At 41.4% G+C, this 20,046-nt stretch overlaps 1 protein-coding gene across 19 annotated transcripts in view; it reads right to left on the bottom strand.

The window, feature by feature from the left end:
* LOC134761654 (uncharacterized) overlaps positions 1-20,046 on the bottom strand; it is a 985,940-nt gene that overhangs the window by 618,253 nt on the left and 347,641 nt on the right. For 18 of the 19 annotated variants that reach the window (XR_010140613.1, XR_010140596.1, XR_010140599.1 and 15 more), the window contains one exon: positions 6,809-6,965. The exons of the other annotated variant lie outside the window; for it this stretch is intronic. The gene's annotated coding sequence lies outside the window, so the exon portion shown is untranslated. The remainder of the gene's footprint in view (positions 1-6,808; positions 6,966-20,046) is intronic. 19 annotated transcript variants of the gene reach the window in all.

Raw genomic sequence — 20,046 nt, 5'->3', positions numbered from 1 at the left:
CTAACTCAAACAGAGATGTCCGGTATTTCCAGACAGAGACTGCCTCTATTTATTACAATCTGCATTCAAGGCACAAGGGTTGCAGACAAGTCTCAGGGAAACTGAAAGGTTTGTGATTTTTGCACTAGCAGCTGTATACATATATGTTTAATACAAACACAACACCCCAACCACCCACGTCTAAAACTTACATTGTTCCTACCAGAGGGAAAAATGATCTACTTTCCAGAAACTTCCATTTCCTAGAAGTTGGCAGAGTTTCTGTATCAGGCTGCAGCTTTCTTTAGGACAGCCTGTATATTTCTGGGGAGCTAAAGGACAGAGTCTCTTTTGAAAATTATTATGAACTAATTAGGCCCAGTGGCCCAGGGGAGCTGTGTTGTAAAACATGAGAAAATTTTGTTTTCCAGCTCTTTGGCAGTATTTTCATAAACTGATGACAATGAAAGGACAGAGACTATTTTTGTACATTGATATTATTCTAAAGTATCATGGAGAAAGGTGTGAATGTTATCAGTTAAATGATTTAGTTGGGCAAATAGTGACTGCACAAAATAGAGGATTTATATCACTGGATTTTTCTAAGTGCACAATGAGGACATGTTGCTAATTATAAGAAGTTCACACACGCTACCACATAAGAATGCTTTCTACACACTCTTTCCCTTTCTCCTTAATTAATAAAAAGACCTATTTTATGCTACGGGAACATAAGAAAATTATTATGAGAAAAAAATCACTATAATCAAGCATCGAAACTATCACTATCACACTGACCCTGAGAATTTGCTAACGTAGTTTAAAAGTAATTAAGAAGGAAAACTAGCCTTCTACATTTTCAGTCGTGGTCACTGTGGCTACTGGGTTCATTGATGCCTGCCAAATCTTGCAAAACTACAGTCCTCTTATCCATGTGGTTTTTAAAACTATAAGCTTCTATTGTGAAAAAGCTTGATTTTCTGCTTTAGAAATCCATCAACTGCCAGTCTGTTCTCACGGCATATTGCTAAGAGAGACTCCACAAAGAGCCCAGGTGCACACACCATGAATCAAGTTCTTCATACATTTTAATTACAGTTTATCACAAGTGGGAGAGGTAAGTGAAGAAGGCTTCTTCATAAAATGTTCATTAGAAATGGCAATTTTCCATAGGGGAAACAAAGATGGCATCCTTCAACTTGTTAATCCGAAAAAGTCCCCAGATGTGAATTGTGCCTCCGTAAAATCATATGCAAACCACATTTAGGCCTGTGGCTCAGCCCAAAACTTTTGAAGAGGGGAGTAAGGAACAAGGAAGGAAACGGAGTGAGCAGTGAAAGAGGAAGATGAAGTTTCTCAGACTTTGCGGACATGTACAAAACAGTTCTTTCTACTTACTATTTAAGCTATTACCCCCTTGCAGGGGGGAGGTTTGTTATCTCCTTAGCCATTTCAAAAGACTTGGGAGCGAGCAAGCCAGTAAGGGAGTTTTTCTGTGTGTGTCTGTGAGTCAGCAGAAGCCGGAAGCCTTACAAAACGACTTCAAACAACAAGCTGGAAAGCAGGACAATAGCTTCCACCTCCAGACAGTGAGAAATTGCATTATCCTGAGGGATCACGGCCACCCATGCTCAATGGAGATAAGTAAGAACATTCTCTGCTCTGGCCAATAGGAGATCTGCAGCTACAGCTGCTCACAGAAGCTCTGGGTGGCCTCCATTCCAGCGGCTCCAAAAGGTTTCAAGGCACAAAAACACTGCTGCCGGGTGGTGCTCCCAAGTGCAGGGGGTGTAGGGGAGAGGCTGACGAAGACGGGGGTGGCAAGCTGCATCCCCCCACCAGGTGCTCCAAATCCCCTCTCCCAGCTTAGGGAAATTACAAAGAGGTCTCCAGGCGGATTCCAGGCAGGCGGCTGGTGCAGAGCCTGTGCCTCACCACCACCCACAGCAATGAATGGAAACTGCCCCAGAGACTCCAGAAAGTGGGGAGAAATTCCCTGCTAGGCAGTTCAGTGCTCTAGGAGCAATAGTGTAATTAATGGCACTTAGTGAAAGAGCGGGGCATTCCAAATTCAGCCACAAGGAAGAAAGACGCCTTACCACACACCCTACACAGCAGGCACAAAGCCCCTTGTCGTGTTCCCTTTAGAAACTCAGGCAAATCTGATCAGGAGCTGACATTTGCAGTACAGTTTTACATTTACCAAAAGGCATTAACTGTCCTCTGAGAGAAGAAAAAAATCTTCGCATTTGATGGAAAGTATGTGAAAGTTACAGTATGAGCTCACTTTGAGGATACCATAAGTCGCATAGAGGAATTACCTGAGTAAAAACATTTATTTCACTTATTAATAGTATCTGATATCCAGTTTTATAGTATTTCTTATGTTTCCCATTGTCATAGGTTATATATATATTTTTAATGTATTTTGAGACAGGGTCTTGTTCTGTTGCCCAGGCTGGAGCGCAGTGGTGAGATCACAGCTCACTGCAGCCTCCAACTCCCAGGCTTAAGCAATCCTCCCACATCAGCCTCCCAAGCAGCTGAGACCACATGCATGTGCCACCACACCCTGCTAATTTTTTTAATTTTTTTTGTAGAGACAGAGTCTCACTCTATTGCCCATGTTGGTTATATTTTTAAATGTATACATAGTATGTTCGATTGACAAGAAAAAAAAAACTAGTTGGAAAGTATCAAATATGCTGCTAATACAGAAATCTCATATTTGCATATAGTCCCCAGACCAAACAACCCCTCTGCAGAACCTAATGTTGTATAGAAACTCTTTTTAAAGAAAGAGTATATATTTTTATTTTATTTACATATATACATACACACATAAAAAGACAGACACACTTATGAGTGTGTGTGAGTGTGACAAGCAAGAAGGGATTCTAGAAGGATGCAGAAGATAGGAAAGGTAGTACTAGAACTGGAGCACTGCTACCACCTGAATGCTGACAATAGCATTTCACGCAAAACCAAAATGGATGGAGGTTTTAAAAATTAAAATTAACTTGTCTGGCAACTAGTGCATTGAAATGGAGGTTGAAAGACTGGGGAGACCTTTTCCACTCAGCCCTTGATTTGCTGTGGGGCCTACATCAAGTTGTGCTATGCCTCTGTTATAACATCTGCAAAATGGAGATAACACTTCCTGCTACCTACCTCAGAGAGCTGTTAGAAGATTAGATACCGAAAAAGAAAATCCTCAAAGCCCTTTAAGTTTCTCATAAATATAAGACATGCAATGTAATAAAACACCCGTACTCTCTACAAAAGCCCTGAGAGACTCACGGCTATAGAAATAGGAAACAGACGCCAGCTGTACAGCATGGATGCGTCCACAATCAGGGAGGCTGGCTGCAGATTCCAGTGACAAGGCGGGGAAAATAACTCTGACATTCACATGTACTCAGACAAAACACCCAGGAAAAGGGAGGAAAATAGTATTGTTTCAGTAGAGCACCAGTAAGTGAAAAGAAGCAATCTTCACATATAACATTCCTAATTCTTGCTTAAAAGTCTGGATCTACAAGAAGACAATCAAGTGACAACATTACACTGGTAGCCTTTAAGGTTTAGAAAAATCTCATATTAAAGTAAATTGGGCCAAGTAGATGGCTCACGCCTATAATCCTAGCACTTTGGGAAGCTGAGGTGGGAGGACCGCTTGAGCCCAGTTTGAGACCAGCCTGGGCAACACAAGGATACCCCTATCTCTACAAACAATAACAATTTTAAAAATTAGCCAAGCATGGTGGCACACACCTGTGGTGCCAGCTACTCGGGAGGCTGAGGTGGGAGGATTGCTTGAGTCCAGGAGGTCAAGTCTGCAGTGAGCTGTGATCAAGCCACTGCACTCCAGCCTGGATGACAGAGCAAGCCTCTATCACAAAAATAAAATAAAATAAGTAAATTGGCTCTCTAGAGGGGTAAGGGTAATAACCTCCACACTGAACAAAATGTAAAGAAGAGAATGCATAAATTACAGTATTTTTAATTAATTTATACTAGAAACAAAAGCCATGCTTGACTGTACGTAGCCATCTAAGGAAAATAATTACTCTTGGGTCCATAAGGAAATTGGGAGAAAAGTATTAAATGTTCATCTATTCTAAGATATTCTGAATTATGAAAAGTTTAAAATTCAAATTAATCAATTAATTAAACATATTATTATTATATCAAGGATGTATTGTGAGTTACATGTCAGGTTAAAATTTAAAAAGATGAATAATATCCTTTTCCTGGTTCTCATGAACCTCAAAGTCCAGCAAGGAGAGACAGAGACAAAATAAAGTATAACACAATGTGGGAAGGGTTTGAGTCAAGTATAAACAGAGTGCTAAGGAAGAACAGAGGGAAGATGTAATTGATTCTGTATGGAAAAGAGGAGGGGGAGGGGCTTAGGAAAGTCTCAGAGAATTTGACACTTAAACAAGACCTTGCAAAATGTAAAATATTTCACCCAATATAGAGCAAGGGGAAGGGGCATTTTAGATAAATAAATGGCAGCCCACATCTCAAGGCATGTCTACATATGTCCAAGTTAAGTGTCACACAATGCAGACAGCCTGGAAGGGCCTGGATTGCGAGGTCTTTGTGAGGAAGGGGGCATCACAGGATGAGATTTTTGAAAAGAGACTTGGTATTTTCTACAACTCAATAAAAGAGAAGGAGGTCAAGTGTACAGGAAGAGAAGCAGCAGGAACAGGAGGTAGCCCTGGCCCCTGGGCCTGAGACAGACCTTGGGGAAACTGACAGCATTGCTAAGGCCAGTTCTGTAGGTAGAGGTGAGGAAGACAAAGAGGCAGAGAAGCAGGAAGGCATAGTGCACTGAACCATGACTCAGAAATGGTCAAGAGTGGAACTTCCAGGAGAAGTAGCAGGCCCAACCTAGGTGGACAGTGTAGTACACAGAATAATGGCCACCAATATATCAGGTCCTAATCTCCGGGACCTGTAAATGTTACCTTCTATGCAAAGACTTTGCAGATGTGATGAAATTAAAGATCTTGAGATGGGGGGATTATTTTGAATTATCTAGTTGGGCCTTAAATGTCATTATATGTGTGCTTCTAAGAGGGAGGCAGAGTCAGATTTGACTACAGATGGAAGACAGGAAAGCAATGTGGCCATGGAGGGGGCAGATATTGGAGTGATGAGGCCACAAGCCAAGGGATGTCAGCAGTTTCCAGAAGCTGGAAGAGAGAAGGAACAGATTCTCCCCCAGAGCCTCTGGCAGGAGCTCAGCCCTGTCAAAACCTAAATGTCTGTTGTTTTAAGGCACCAAGTTTGTGGTAATTTGGCACAGCAGCCAGAGGAAATTAATACACACAGTGAACAAAGAGTCCCCCCAGCTGTTCTTAGGTGCCACCATCACCAGTCTTGATAAGAATCATTCAGGCCAGGGGCAGTGACTCACGCCTATAATCCCAGCACTTTGGGAGGCCAAGGTGGGAGGGTAGCTTGAGGCCAGGAGTTTGAGACCACCTTGGGCAGCAAAGCGAGACCTCATCTCAACAAAAAATAAAAATTAGCCAGGTATGGTGGTGCACGCCTATAGTCCCAGCTACTTAGGAGGCTGAGGGAGGAGGACTGCTGGAGCCCAGGAGTTCCAGCCTGCAGTGAGCTATGATTATACCACTGTGCTCCAGCCTGGGCAACAGAACAAGACCCCATCTTAAAAAAAAAAAAAAAAAAGAAGAATTCAGATGGAAGGCACTCCAACTGTCAAGAATAAATTGAAGTCTAAGCCGCCACATTAGAGGAAGACAAGATTATCAACCTGAGTAACTAGTCAAAATTTAAGAACAGAAACCCAGGTATAATCCTAGACTAGGTTAATACAAGGTGGCTGGAAGAACTATAAATAGAAGCCACCAAATGACAACATGTCAGGGAAGGAAAGTGGGTCTGAATAGTAATGGGAACAACAGGAAAGACACAGCAACCCAGAGGTCATTACTGGGCCACCAAATTTCTGGTAGGATAGCCATTTTAATTTTAAGTGCCCATTGGATAGGGGAAGAGATGAGGGGAGAATGGAAAACGTTTACATGTACTCTGTCTCAATCAGCACTGATTCAGGAACTGGACCAGAACTAGACCACCAAATCAAAGACATCAGGGAATACAGGTGTGGGAAGATTATGGCAAAGAGATAGATGGGGCATGAAATGCTGAAAATCTTGAAATACACTCTTCAGTCAATAACAAAAATAACATAAGAAGATCCACTTGAGAAGAGGGGGAGCAGTAGGGACTGTCCATGGTAGACTAGATAGCCCAGTAAGAAGGTAACTGAACCAGCCAGGGCTGGAGATCATCGGGGCCAGATAGGAGAACGGGGAAATGGGGATGAATGAGAGAAATATTTGGAAGGCATGGCAAACTGCTTGAATAGGGAATGAGTGACTGGGGAGCAGGGGACAGCAGAGAAATGAGAACAACGATCTTTGAAGCACAAAACTCAAAGGAAAAAGTGTTAAAACAGACAGAATGAGTTTGTTTCTGGCTCTATTGAGTTTCATGTGTGGGTGGGTCATGCCAGGAGTGACAGGTAGAGAGCATTGGGATCTGAAATCAGAAGAATGTTGTAAATGTTTGAACGTGTGAAAAAGTTATCTGTACTGTACTCTTTCATCTTTTTTCTGATTCATCACTATGAAAGGACCCAATGAAGGTTCCAAAAATTTTGATATCCTAAAAACAAAATGTTTGAACTACACTCATATTACCTACTTACAAGAAAAACCTCACATCTCCAGCACTTTAAAGTAAATGCATTAAAATTTTTCTTACAGGGAGAAAAAATTCTTACCGTTAGCCACTTCCTTCTTCTGTCTGTTTGTTTTGAGGACATCTGGTGAAATAGACAATGGAGAACAGCCATCCATGGGTCGGGGGGAATTGAGAAGGATGTTCAGTAGTAACCCAGGGATGACTTGGTGATGGAAAAGAAGGCACACATTTTAAATCTGCAGAGAACATCAAATTAGATGTGATTGAGCAATAAATGCAGATCCTATAAAGAGGACAAAAAGACCAATATGTTCACTGATAATGAACGACCTGGGTAAAAAGGATAAGGAAAAAAAAATTAATGAAGATACAGGTTTATCTGGGGAAGAAAATGTATGTTAATCAGAGGTGAAAATGACTCATTTTCGCTTACAGCTATAGATTCTATATCCCCCTTTACCAAAGAGCTTAGGTGTAGAGTGGTGCCCTACCGGAGAATGCAGGCAGCTCCCCGCTCTCGCCTGCGATTTTTCATGGCTGGTACTAGCTGAAACATGGAAATGGCTTAGACGGAGCAGTGTGTGACATTCTGGATTAGATAGTTGGTGCGCATGACAATGTGGGAAGGCAGCACAGTGTAATTCAAAGATGCAAAGGATGATGATATAATCCCCATCCTTAAGCAACTGTGTGTGTTAAGATAAATAAGGTTCTTGGCCCAATAACAAAGACCACGGCAATACAGAGGTGACCAAAAAACAGCACCTCTATCTTAGTCAGCTGTTACATTTAAAAACAAATATATTCACAGTGAGGAAATAAAAGACCTAGGAAAATATGTAAATAAACAAGTAAACATACACACGAATAGAAGTCTTATTTTTTATGACCTATTATTGGAAACACATTTTGGTTGTCTCCAATTAAACTTTGAAGCTCATGAGAAGTCCTGACCACATACTGCTATTCTGGAATAGAGGACAGCATCATCAAAAACCCCAAATGTGCCCAGCAATGAATGGCACTGCCTTACGTTTGCACAGTCCTTCTATGAATGCTGCCTCATATGCCATCTCATTGGATCCCAAGTAGGGCAGTGTATGTGTTGACTTCCCCAAGTTTTGGGAGAGGATGACTCCACATTCTCTTATTTAGTACCTACTATAGTATATAAATCATACTGAGGGACATAGAAACCTAAGTAATATTAATAATACCTGCCCTTAGGGAGTTACCAAAATGGACAGGTAACGTGTTCGCACAAGGCAAGAAATGAGAGATAAAGAAAGTGCAGGTTCTGAGTCTCCTAGTGAAGAGGTATAGATGAAGGAGAACAGGAAGACTTGAGCTGAAGCTTGAAGGATGGCAGAGAGATACCTGAGTGGAAATAGAGTGAAGGAGATTCTAAAGCATTCAAATAAAGGAAGAATGGGCCTGGTGTGATGGTGGTTTTGACACTACACACAAAAAGGAAATTGCTGCTGCAGAGTAGAAGATGCTGAAAACAAATTAGGAGCAGGGCCAAATGAAGACAAACTGATGGAGGAATCTGGGCTTTCCTCAGAACCACTGTAAGTTTTGAATCAGGAGTGAAAGATAAAATATAGGCTTTAAAAGATTAGTCAGAAAGCTACCAAGGGAAGGTGGGACTAAATAACCATATCATAGAGACCGGTTAGGAGGCTGTTATGCTAACATAGGCATGAAGCCATGAGTTCTTGACCAGGGAGATGGTTGGGAGAAAGGGTACTAATGAAGAATTTAAAAGGTTTCAATGACTGTGGGGATAAGGAGGATAAAGGAGAGGAAAAAGTGAAGAATAGCTAGGGATTACACCTCACTACACAGAAGAATAAGAATATCACCAATGAGCCATTGCGGAGGAAGGAGAAGAACCAGTTTGGGGATTCTCTTTTGAAGACACCTCAATTTGAGGTGAGGATGGTATTATAACCCAGACGAGATACCTTCTGGAAGGGTCAGAGCAAATGTGAGCAGTCTAGACTGAAGATGGATGAGAAGTCATTATGGATGGGAGTTGAAGTCATATAGGTTTAGAGAAACTATTTAGAGAAAGAATTCAGGGGCTAAGGGCTGAGAAGACTGTGGAATTTCTCAAACACACCTCACAGCTATTGATTTTAGTGGCAAACCATCAGGAAAAATTCTAAACCAAAGAACTTGGAAATACTTCAGAGACGAGATCGGACTTATACGGGGGCCATAGTTCTCAAAACATTCCAAAGACAAACATCTAACAAGCAAAAGTCATCCTAAAATCCAAATTGCCAATTTCATGGTCAGTAGTGACATTAAATAGAGTTCTGTGGAATCTGACTCTATAAATAAATTATGCTTCACTAATAACCTGATTTTAATCACTTAACATGACAAAAAAAAAATCCAATGTCACCAACACGTATGTAGGGTCTGATATTTTTAGCCCTCCACTGACAACCATAAAAAAAAACACTGACACACACGTGTATGGTTTCCTAGAACGCTAAACACTATAAGCTTCTGTGTCAAGGTGCCACTCAAGGTTTGGAGTAAACCAGATATTCTCTTTGGTTGTTTTCAAGCTTCTGGTAGAGAATATGAAGCTAGAAGGTTTCCAAGGCTGCATAAACAGACAGAGTGTTCAGCAGCTTGGCACTGACTCGGGGGAGGGGAGGAATAACATGGCTTCTGCATACATATGAAAACACATAACAGTCAAATCCTATCTTCCAGTTAAAGATGTTCCAGTGAACATATTAGAAACAAAGATTTACACCTCCCTTCTGCCTCATTTTCTCTCCCTCCTCCAAAACCCGCCAAAAGTGAGAAGCCACTTTTTCAAACAATACAATCTAAAAACAATAGCTAACATTTATTTGTTACTAATTTATTTAGCAATGATAGCTAACACTTATTTAATACTTATTACGTACCTGGCACCATTCTAAGCTCTTCACAAAGAACTTATGCGGCAGGTACTATTATTATTCACTGCATTTTACTTAAGGAGAAACCACGGCACAGAGAGACAAAGTCACCCAAGGTTGCAGCCTTAGTGTACAGTGGAGCCAGGACCAGAATCCAAGCAGCCTGATTCCAGTGTCTCACACTCAATTCCCCTTCTAGCTATACTGTTTCTCAGGCCTGTGCTCCAACATGCCACCTGTTAAAAAAAAAAAAAAAAGTAAACTATTGTTCAAAGATAGTAAACACTGTCAATGACATAAGTGTTTTTGATTATTTCAAAAATCTCCAAGAGGACCAGACACAAACAAGTCCAAAGAGAGTAGCAACACGCATATACACAGAAAACTTTCTGAGGATAGTTTAAATAAAAAAGATTCCACTTGGCTATGAAGAAACCTTTCACCATTTTAGGGTGACCAAAAGAAAAATGAAATGAGCTGTATTAAAAAAAAGTTGGAAGCACCTACTCCTGAACAACTTTTCTTTTTAAGCAATTCTCCTGAAAGACTCATGTTTATCTATCTTAGAATTTGAACCAAATACAGATTTGCTTTTATTATGACCACTTCAGGATTTTGTACTTACTATCCTAATTTTTCTCTCATTTTCTGTAATTTTAGTCTAAATCTGGGTTAAAAAGAATTACACAGGGATTTGGCACTTAATCCTTGGTAAGCATGACAACTTTCATTAAAAACTTATTTTTCAGCTGGGTGCAGTGGCTCACACCTGTAATCTGCGAACTTTAGGAGACCAAGACAGAAGGATAGCTTAAGCCCAGGAGTTTGAGACCACGCTGGGTAGCAAGGGGAGACTCCATCTCCACAATAAATAAATTAACCAGGCATGGTGGTGCGTGCCTGTAGCTCCAACTACGCAAGAGGCTGGGGTAGGAGGATTGCTTGAGCCCAAGAGACCAAGGCTACAGTGAGCCAGGATTGCACCAATGTACTCCAGGCTGAGTGACAGAACGAGAGCCTGCCTGTCTGTCTCTCTCTCTCTCACACACACACACACACACACAAACACACGACCCTGACGTTCAACCTGTCTTTGCGAAGAACAGATTTTAATTGAAGACCTTCACAACTAAGAATCCAGTTAATTGTATTATTGATTCTCCTAATATTCCTCTAGATCCAGTGTTTTTATTTGTCTAATTTTATCTATAAGGTGGCATATTTATTTGCCACCTTATTTCAAAACGTAGAGTTAAAGAAAATGCTCCTAAACATAGCTATTGAAAGGCAGAGAAAAAAGCAACCAAGGATTTTTTGAAGAAATGATACTTTCCACGTGATTCTCATTCAAATACGGGTAGAGGAAGATACAATTTTTGGAGTCAATCTCCCATGATCCTGTGATGATCCAGAGGCTGACAACACAGAACACAAATACCAGGTCCGTCCAAAGGGTTCTACCAGGCCAAATTGTCAGAGAGGGGTTTTAGGAGCAGGGTGCTAGAAACAGCAATAAAACCTTTATCAACAGCTACCGGAGGGGCTGAACCTCACCTCAACCCAACCACGTGTGTATCGCTACAATAGGTCCTAGTGAATCCTTCCTTCAATGCCACGATAGTGTGGAGAGCGTTGCATGAAATGGGTGGCCACACTGCTCTCTCCCCAGCCACACACCTCTAACAGTGCTAATGCCCAAAAGCAATTACCATCCAGGTGGGCAGCATCCTAATATAGTCAGATACCTAAGATGAACAAGCAAAAAAAAACTTTTTTTTTTTTTTTTAAGGCAGAGTCTTGCTCTGTCACCATGCTGGAGTGCAATGGCGCAATCTCGGCTCACTGCAACCTCCGACTCCTGGGTTCAAGTGATTCTCCTGCCTCAGCCTTGCGAATAGTTGGGATTACAGGCACGCAACACCACGCCCAGCTAATTTTTGTATTTTTAGTAGAGACAGGGTTTCACCATGTTGGCCAGGATGGTCTCGATCTCCTGACCTCGTGATCCAGCCACCTCAGCCTCCCGAAGTGCTGGGATTATAGGCGTGAGCCACCGCGCCTGGCCACTGCAAAAAGACTTTCAAACTCAGCGTCAATGAGCACAACATGAGCCAGAAGCTCAGCATTCAAAACAACAACAAAACAAACTTTGAAATTAGTTCCCACCAGTAGCTTTAGGAAGACATGAAATTTTAGGACTTCTCTGTACTTTTAAAATCTTAGCTACTTAGATCAGCAGACCCAAACTTTTTGGCACTAGGGACCAGTTTCATGAAAGACAATTTTTCCACGGATGGTGGTGGGGGGCAGGGGGTGCTTTTGGAATGAAACTGTTCCACCTCAGATCATCAGGCATTAGTTAGATTATCATAAGGAGCACGCAACCTAAGATCCCTGGCATGCGCAGTACACAATAGGGTTGGTGCTCTATGAGAAACTAATGCCGCCTTTGATCAGACAGGAGGCGGAGCTCAGGCAGTAATGCTCGCCCACCCCTCATCTCCTGCTGTGCGTCCCGGTTCCTAACAGGCCACAGACTGGTACCGGTCCATGGCCCAGGGGTTGGGGACCCCTGGCCTAGATCTATGCCTGCAGGAATAAAAAAAGCTGCAGGCAGATTCAAGCAACATAAAACTTTCCTTAAATCATACTTTCAGCCAGGCGCAGCGGCTCATGCCTGTAATCCCAGCACTTTGGGAGGCCGAGATGGGCGGATCATTTGAGGTCAGAAGTTCAAAACCAGCCTGGCCACCATGGTGAGACCCCGTCTCTACTTAAAATACAAAAATTAGAGGGGCGTGGTGGTGGGTACCTGTAATTCCAGCTACTTGGGAGGCTGAGGCAGGGGAATCGCTTGAGCTCGGGAGGCGGAGGCTGCAGTGAGCTGAGATCGCACCACTGCACTCCAGCCTGGGAGACTTCGTCTCAAAAAATAATAACAATAATACTCATACTTTCTTCTTACCGTTCTCTTTTTCCAAAATGTTTCTTAATGCTTCATCCTACATGGAGCAGTGGAAGCCATTGCTTTTCAAACAGCATTACACAGAAAACTAGCATGCAGGGTAGCTGTTCATGAGTATTCTGGGAAGCAGTCTGTGTTCAAAGTGTGAGAGACATGGCATGCTATGATTCTGCCTCCTTGGGAATGCATAGTATGTGTTAGCAAATTCAAGACTGTGAGAAGTCCATGTACGCTTTGCGAACTATGATGTTGCCTACACTTATGTGATCACAGAATGCATTTTCACAAATCACTTCGTGGGTTAACTGGGCTACAGAGAATACAGTTTAGGAAATGCTGCTCTACACCCCTGTGCTTACCATTCAAGACTTAACAATCTGACCCTGGCCGGGTGTGGTGGCTCACGCCTGTAATCCCAGCACTTTGGGAGGCCGAGGTGGGTGGATCAGGAGGTCAGGGGATCAAGACCATCCTGGCTAACATGGTGAAACCCCGTCTCTACTAAAAATACAAAAAAATTAGCTGAGCGTGGTGGTGGGCGCCTGTAGTCCCCGCTACTCAGGAGGCTGGGGCAGGAGAATGGCCTGAACCTGGGAGGTGGAGCTTGCAGTGACCTGAGATCGCACCACTGCACTCCAGCCTGGGCAACAGAGAAAGACTCTGTCTCAAAAAAAAAAAAAAAAAAAAATCTGACCCCAGTTATCCTTAATCACATTCAACAACAAACATTCACGATTCTGATATGTACTGCAGATCTTACATACCATTTTTCCTTAGAGAAAACCTCTGCTCTGGTCAAGTTCATCTCCTTCCCATGTCCTAAACAGATATTGATCCCAATGTTCTGTTCACACACTCCCCATGCTAGAATTTCTACCTTCAATCATTTTGTTCAACTTAATCCTTCGACACTTGAGATAAAATCCCACCTCCTATGAGACTCTTCCACGTAAGGCCATCTTTCTTTCCCTGGAATAAGCCACCTCAAACACAATGGTACTTGCTTGGGATTCACCTGCCCCTCTAGTATTATAAGTCCATATTTGCCGTACGTATGTCTGGTCCCTCTGCTACCCAAGGACTGGCTGAGAGCAGGCTCTAGGCTCTTAGTTTCTTCCTACAATATCTAACACGTGGTATTTTCCTCCAATATAGCAGATACTCCATACCTATGTGCTGGCGGATTAGGAAACACATGGTATTTCATATATTGCTTTCATCATTAAATAACCGACGGACACAAGAATAACTCAAAACACTTAAGAAGTGGGCACTTTTTTTTTTTTTTGAGATGGAGTTTCGCTCTTGTTGCCCAGGCTGGAGCGCAATGGCGCGATCTCTGCTCACCGCAACCTCCACATCCCGGGTTCAAGCGATTCTCCTCCCTCAGTCTCCCAAGTAGCTGAGATTACAGGTGCCCGCCACCACGTCCAGCTAATTTTTTTGTATTTTTAGTTGAGACGAGGTTTCACCATGTTGGCCAGGCTGGTCTCGAATTCCAACCTCAGGTGATCTGCCCGCCTCAGCCTCCCAAAGTGCTGGGATTACAGGTGTGAGCCACCACAGCCGGCCGGAACATTTTTATTCTCTGGAAAATAGTGTGGTCTGGTGTAAAAAGCATCTGAAGAATACAATCAACTTAGATCTCTAAATTGAAATCTCAAAAATCCCTTAAGAATGACTTAATGTACATGGATATAGCAGGCAACATGCTCAGACCTTTAAAAAAGCATTGGAATTTCCACACCGTCTGCAAGCACAGGGTTCTTTCCTTACTGACTACTCTGTATGTCAGATATCACAACTTCAGATATATTTATTTATTTAAATATTATGTAATAGTTTACACACTAGGCTTATTTTGTCCCCTCTCCAGGATATCCACATGGACCTCTGCCTTTTAGAAAGCCTCAGATAACACTTGCCTACAAGATAGCAACTACATGGCATATCCATCTTTATGGAGGAAATAAGTTCATACCTAGAAGTATCTGATATTGGCAAAATCAAACCAAAAACGACTACAGATGTCTAAAGATGCAGAGTATTCAACACACAATTCCAGACTTCAAAGTAAGTGGATGATATACCTGGATAGAATACAAAACATATTTGCTAATATGACACATGAAAAACTGTCCAGCTAGGATAGCTAGCACAATAGTCAAGTTTTAGGTTTTTCAGATGAAAAGAACAGCCAATATACCATTAATACATAATGGCTAAAACACTACAAAAGCAGAGCATTATGTCCATAATCAGAATGACTGTTCTGTGGCATAGATTCAGGAGCATTTTCACACGTGTCCTTATGAAGCAGGAAAGAGGACTGATGAAAATTCCTGGAGCAAGTTGTCCAGGTTCAAATCCTGGTTCCATTTCTTACGAGGCATATGACTTGGGGCAAATTTCTTCTCTTCACTCAGCATCCTCGTCTAACAAATGGGGACAAAGTGGTATTGACGCCATTGTGTTGCTGTGAAGTTTCAATGAGAGGATGCTCATGAAGCAATTTGAACATCGCTTAGCACATAGAAAGCACTGGATACATGTTAACTTTATCACATTCCTGTGACTTAAGTACAACACAGATCCTAACACTGGCTGCAAATAGTAACTAGCACACAAACCTCCATCAGGCTCTCTTTAACATTATTCTGTGCTGTTCTGTGAATTTCTCATTGCGAGAACAGAAAAGGTTGCTGTGGGAGGTCATTACCAACAAATACCAGCAGGCCCTACATCCTGCTTATTTCCTGTAGAGGAGGTAAAATGACAGCTTTAGGCAAGGGATCATCCTCTCTGGGAAATCCAGTAGGCAGTCTAAATGACAATTCTGCTATCAGCATATCTGTGGAAGTTGTGAGTGGGTGTTACGTGGTCATTCGTGGGCATGTATTTACATTTTACCTGCATGTGATTTTAACACTGTATACAATATGAAAAAATCATTCAATGCAGAATGACTTGTTCATGTTCATGACTTTGAAAATGAATAACATCAATGTTTTCCGCTCTTTTCTGGATCAAAGGAAAAAGTCGCACAAGGAAAATCTAGGTTTTAATCATTCTTTCATTTCCTTTAACACGTTAATGAATGCTTTATGGAAAAAGGGGGGAGCATGAATTTCTATCCTACTGTAATTTAAAAAACTCTTCAAATAACAAGACATTCGGAAGTTCTTTTCATTATCAAATAACTGTAAATTAGTTTATCAAAGTCTTAAAAGGTGTCACTTAGGGAAAGATCTGAAACTCAAACCTACTTGCTAACATTTCTGATTATTATTTGTTCTTTCTTTCCAGTCTCTGTTTCTTAGTTTTTCCCTATACCTCACATGCACAACTCTTTCTGTTTTTACTTTTGGATCTCATACTTCTCTCATGTCTTCTAAGATACCCTTTCTTTTTACCTTTTTATTAAGCTGACTAAATTCCATGGTGGCTAATTTAGCACATGAATTTTCAGCATCATTACTTACTAAAAGTCAAGTCTCTCCAGCCTGGCCAAGATGGTGAAACCCCGTCTCTACTAAAAATACAAAAATTAGCCAGGCTTGGTGGCATGCACCTGTAATCCCAGCTACTCAGGAGGCTGAGGCAGGAGAATCGCTTGAACCCAGAAGGCAGAGGCTGCAGTGAGCTGAGATCGCTCCACTGCACTAGAGCCTGGGTGACAGAGCGAGACTCCCTCTCAAAAAAAGATAAAAAAGTCAAGTCTCATTTTCCCCCTTACTTCCCCCCACTCTGCTCCTCTTGTCCTTTGAGAAGGATTGGTTTTTGGTGTCTGATAATGATATAAAGTGGAAGTGACAGAGTGTAAACTGCAAAATCCATTCAGCTTCAAAGCAGCTTGCGAAGTCAATGCCATCCATGAGAACCTGGTCTCCTTCTCTGAAGATGGAAAGACCAGATTCCCACACATTGTAGTATTCCCTGCCACAGGGTATAGAAACTAAATGGATTAAATGGTAAATACATAAAGTGAAAATAGTTTTGTATTATAGCATATATTGAAAAGTCATGATATATATATATAAAATATATATCAAATATTTGTCATCTATGTAAAGATACATGTAATAAAATATATTTATACACATATATAGAAACAAGTAATTTTACATCTTCTGTAATGAAATCTAGTGATGAGTCTATTATTTATTTAAGAAAATGAGATTCTGAGATTTTATTGTGGTCTGATGAATACATTCTCATGATAAAAATGCCTGAATTTTGCATTTGCCTGGTGGAGCAGGTCCTGGAATAACATCCTCATGTTCAACATTGTTTTGTTATAATGATGATAAGAAAAAAAAAAATCAGTTCCTAGATGGGGACCACTGTCTGGGTGGAGTCTGCATGTTCTCCTCACACCTATGGTAGGTTTTCTCCAAATAGTCAGGCTTCCTCCCACATCCCAGAGCTGTGCACATCAGATGAATTGGCGTGTCTGCATTGTTCCTATGTTGTGGGTGGGTGTGGGTGTGTATGAGCGCACCCTGTGATTGGATGGCGGCCTGTCCAGAGATGGTGCCCACCCTGAGCTGCCTGCTGGATGAGGTTCCCGGCCACCTGTGACCCTGAACTGAATTATGTTACTTGTTTTTAGTAATCTTTAAGTCTATGTATAGCTCACATTTATTTCCAAGTTTAACATTAGAAGTGTTTTGGGTCTTAGTTTATATGTTTGGTGATGTTTCTGTGACCAAAATATGCCATATCCATTAGCCTATGGTAAAACTGGTTTTGTTATATATAGTTTCACTTAAAGTCAGAGTTTACAAGCAACTATTACCAATGTTCAGTGAAGACTGACAACTGTCTACTAATGTGCCCAAGGGCCCAGAAATCATAACATCCCATGCTTTTTTAGTTCATGCTGTCATTATTTCTATGTATTAATATTTCACTGAGATAATCACCAATATGTTAACTTTCCAACCTATGTTCACTTTCAAAAGATTTTGGCATTTTTATTCAGATTTAGGGAGGGTTATACTTCCATTAAACTAAAATCTCTTAACAGATTTTAAGGTCATTTAGCTCAAGTTCCTTTCCTGCTCTGTCAACCGCAGAAGAAACTAGGGGATACAACTCCCTTTCCCTGAATTTCATATAAAACTGGTTCATCTTTGAATCCATCTAAAAGTAAGATTTGTGAATGAAGAACTATAAAGGATACAAAAAATAGTTTTATCTCAGTACCATTTAAGCACACAAACTCAGCATTAGCATGAGGCGCCACCAAAATATATGAGGCAGGAGGGTTGGCTCTCTGACTACCTGCCTGGCCCCCTCACCTCCCCGTCTAACTGTTCTTCACTCCATTTGCTTGTGCAAGCGACAGACTGACCAATGGCTAAATAAAAAGGGTCTGACACCATTTTACTTTGATTTGTAGAGGTCACTGACCCCAATTTTCGTAATGAATCGCTTTAGAAATGCATTTTTTAAAGTAATCCAGAAGAGAGATGTCAGGTTTACCTTCAATTATTTAATAACCTACCAAGATAGCCAGCTACAGGCCAAATTGTGAAGTCGGTTAAATTTTGGGAGGACTTTCTGAAATCCTTTTCTAGCTCCCCTTTATTAATTCCAGCCACCGATAAAATAACCATCCTTTTCATTCTCAAGCATCCATCGCTCTCAGCCTGACCTCCTCCGCCTTTCCCATCCCTTCCCGGGATCCCTCCTTGCAGTACTCACCCAGGCCTGGCAGGCTCTGCTACACACCCGACCATCATTTCTTAAACCTAAGTGGTCTATAAAAGTTTACTCCCACTATTGACTTAAATTATTCCATTATGTTTTCAAAATTTGTACAAACACAACTAGGAGTAACTCCTTAGGCTTGTAACTCCTAGGCAACTACAAAACCGAAATAAATGCATAAGAAAAATTCAAGAAAAGTTATAAAACCAACACAATTTAACAATATTCATAGAATGTGGCAGAAGAGGTTTTGCTACAACTAATTGGTCACTTGCAGCGTGATAATGGCACTGAGACTACAGCCAAGGTTCTTATGAGCTGGGACTGTTTTCCTTACTCTAGGCAGCAGGACAGCTCAATTCTCTTGCCACTCTTTCTATTAGACATAGCAAAAAATGATGTCATCCAGCCTAATCTTGGTGGAAATACATCATTTACGAGTCAGTCATTAGCCAGACACAAAGATTTAGGGGCAGACACAAATATAAACACAGGTGCTGAAGTTTCATGGGATGACCCTGTTATGAAATTATCATTCAGATGATTCAGAATGTGTTGATATCAGTTTATTATTGTTATCAAAATAAAAACACAAAGTTAAGATGCTCTAGCAGATAAGTGAAGTCCCTAGGAGTAGATGCCCTAGAATGAGGACTACAGAGCCCCAATAATGGATACCTCTCCAAAAACACTCCTCCCTCCTCTACTCAGTCCAAGCTACCATATGCCAAAGCAATTGAATGCGTCAACCCTTCACGGGGAGACGCCATGTCTTACCTTCCAAGAATATTCATCATTTAAAAGGAAATTCTTGGAAAAGGCCACAGTGTCTTTAATCCAAAGAGCAAATTTCTAAATGCAGAATTCCAGGCACTGTGGTGGACTGGAGAGAGAAGGAGGAGAAGAGATAAAGAGGGAGAGTGGGAGAGCTAAACTGGGGAAGGAAGGAGAGGAGAAGCAGAAGCAGAATGAGATGTATTTAGGGACAGAGAATTTTAAGAGAAATTGCTTAATTCTCACTGCTCAATAATAACAGGGTGCTCAGGTACACTTTTCATCCCTCATTCAACAGCAATGTGCTATTAATGACATTCTCGCAGCAAATAATTTATGTATGCCTGATGTTAGTATACCCATACATATATGTACACACACACACAAACCTGCACAGCCTGTGTTGCCATTTGGGTCCGTAAAGTTAGGTCTCCACAGCTCAAAACCACCAAACCCTCCCTTCTCTTTCTTTTCTACCTTCTCCTGGAAAAAGCACAGATGTGATCCTAAAGGCAAAAGTAGCTCTGGAATGACAAATTCGTCTCTCATTATCTGTTGCTGCTGCTGCCCAATCCCAAAAGGCAGAGAACCGCGTTGGAGCTGGAGGCAGAACAGAGATGTGTCTGTCCCTAAGAGGGTGCTCACAATCTCACTCTAAACTGTTTGAACCTCAGGCCAGTGGAAACAGCTATATTCTCTACAAATTTAACTCGCCACCTTTTTCCCAAGGTCTACTATATGAGATTCATTTTAGAGCCTATACCTCTTAAGAAAATGAAACTGCAATGAAATAAGCATAAGAAACACAGTACTAATAATAATCACAGCTAACACGTATTATGCCAGGCACACATTATAGGGACTTTACCGAGGTTTTTCTCATTTAACCTCCCAACTAGGAGGTATAAAATCACTGCAAGTGATAGTACTGTCTGT

This window comes from Pongo abelii, chromosome 5, assembly GCF_028885655.2.
Source record: "Pongo abelii isolate AG06213 chromosome 5, NHGRI_mPonAbe1-v2.0_pri, whole genome shotgun sequence".
NCBI classification, from domain to species: Eukaryota; Metazoa; Chordata; class Mammalia; order Primates; family Hominidae; genus Pongo; species Pongo abelii.
This window is presented reverse-complemented; position numbering and strand designations above follow the sequence as displayed.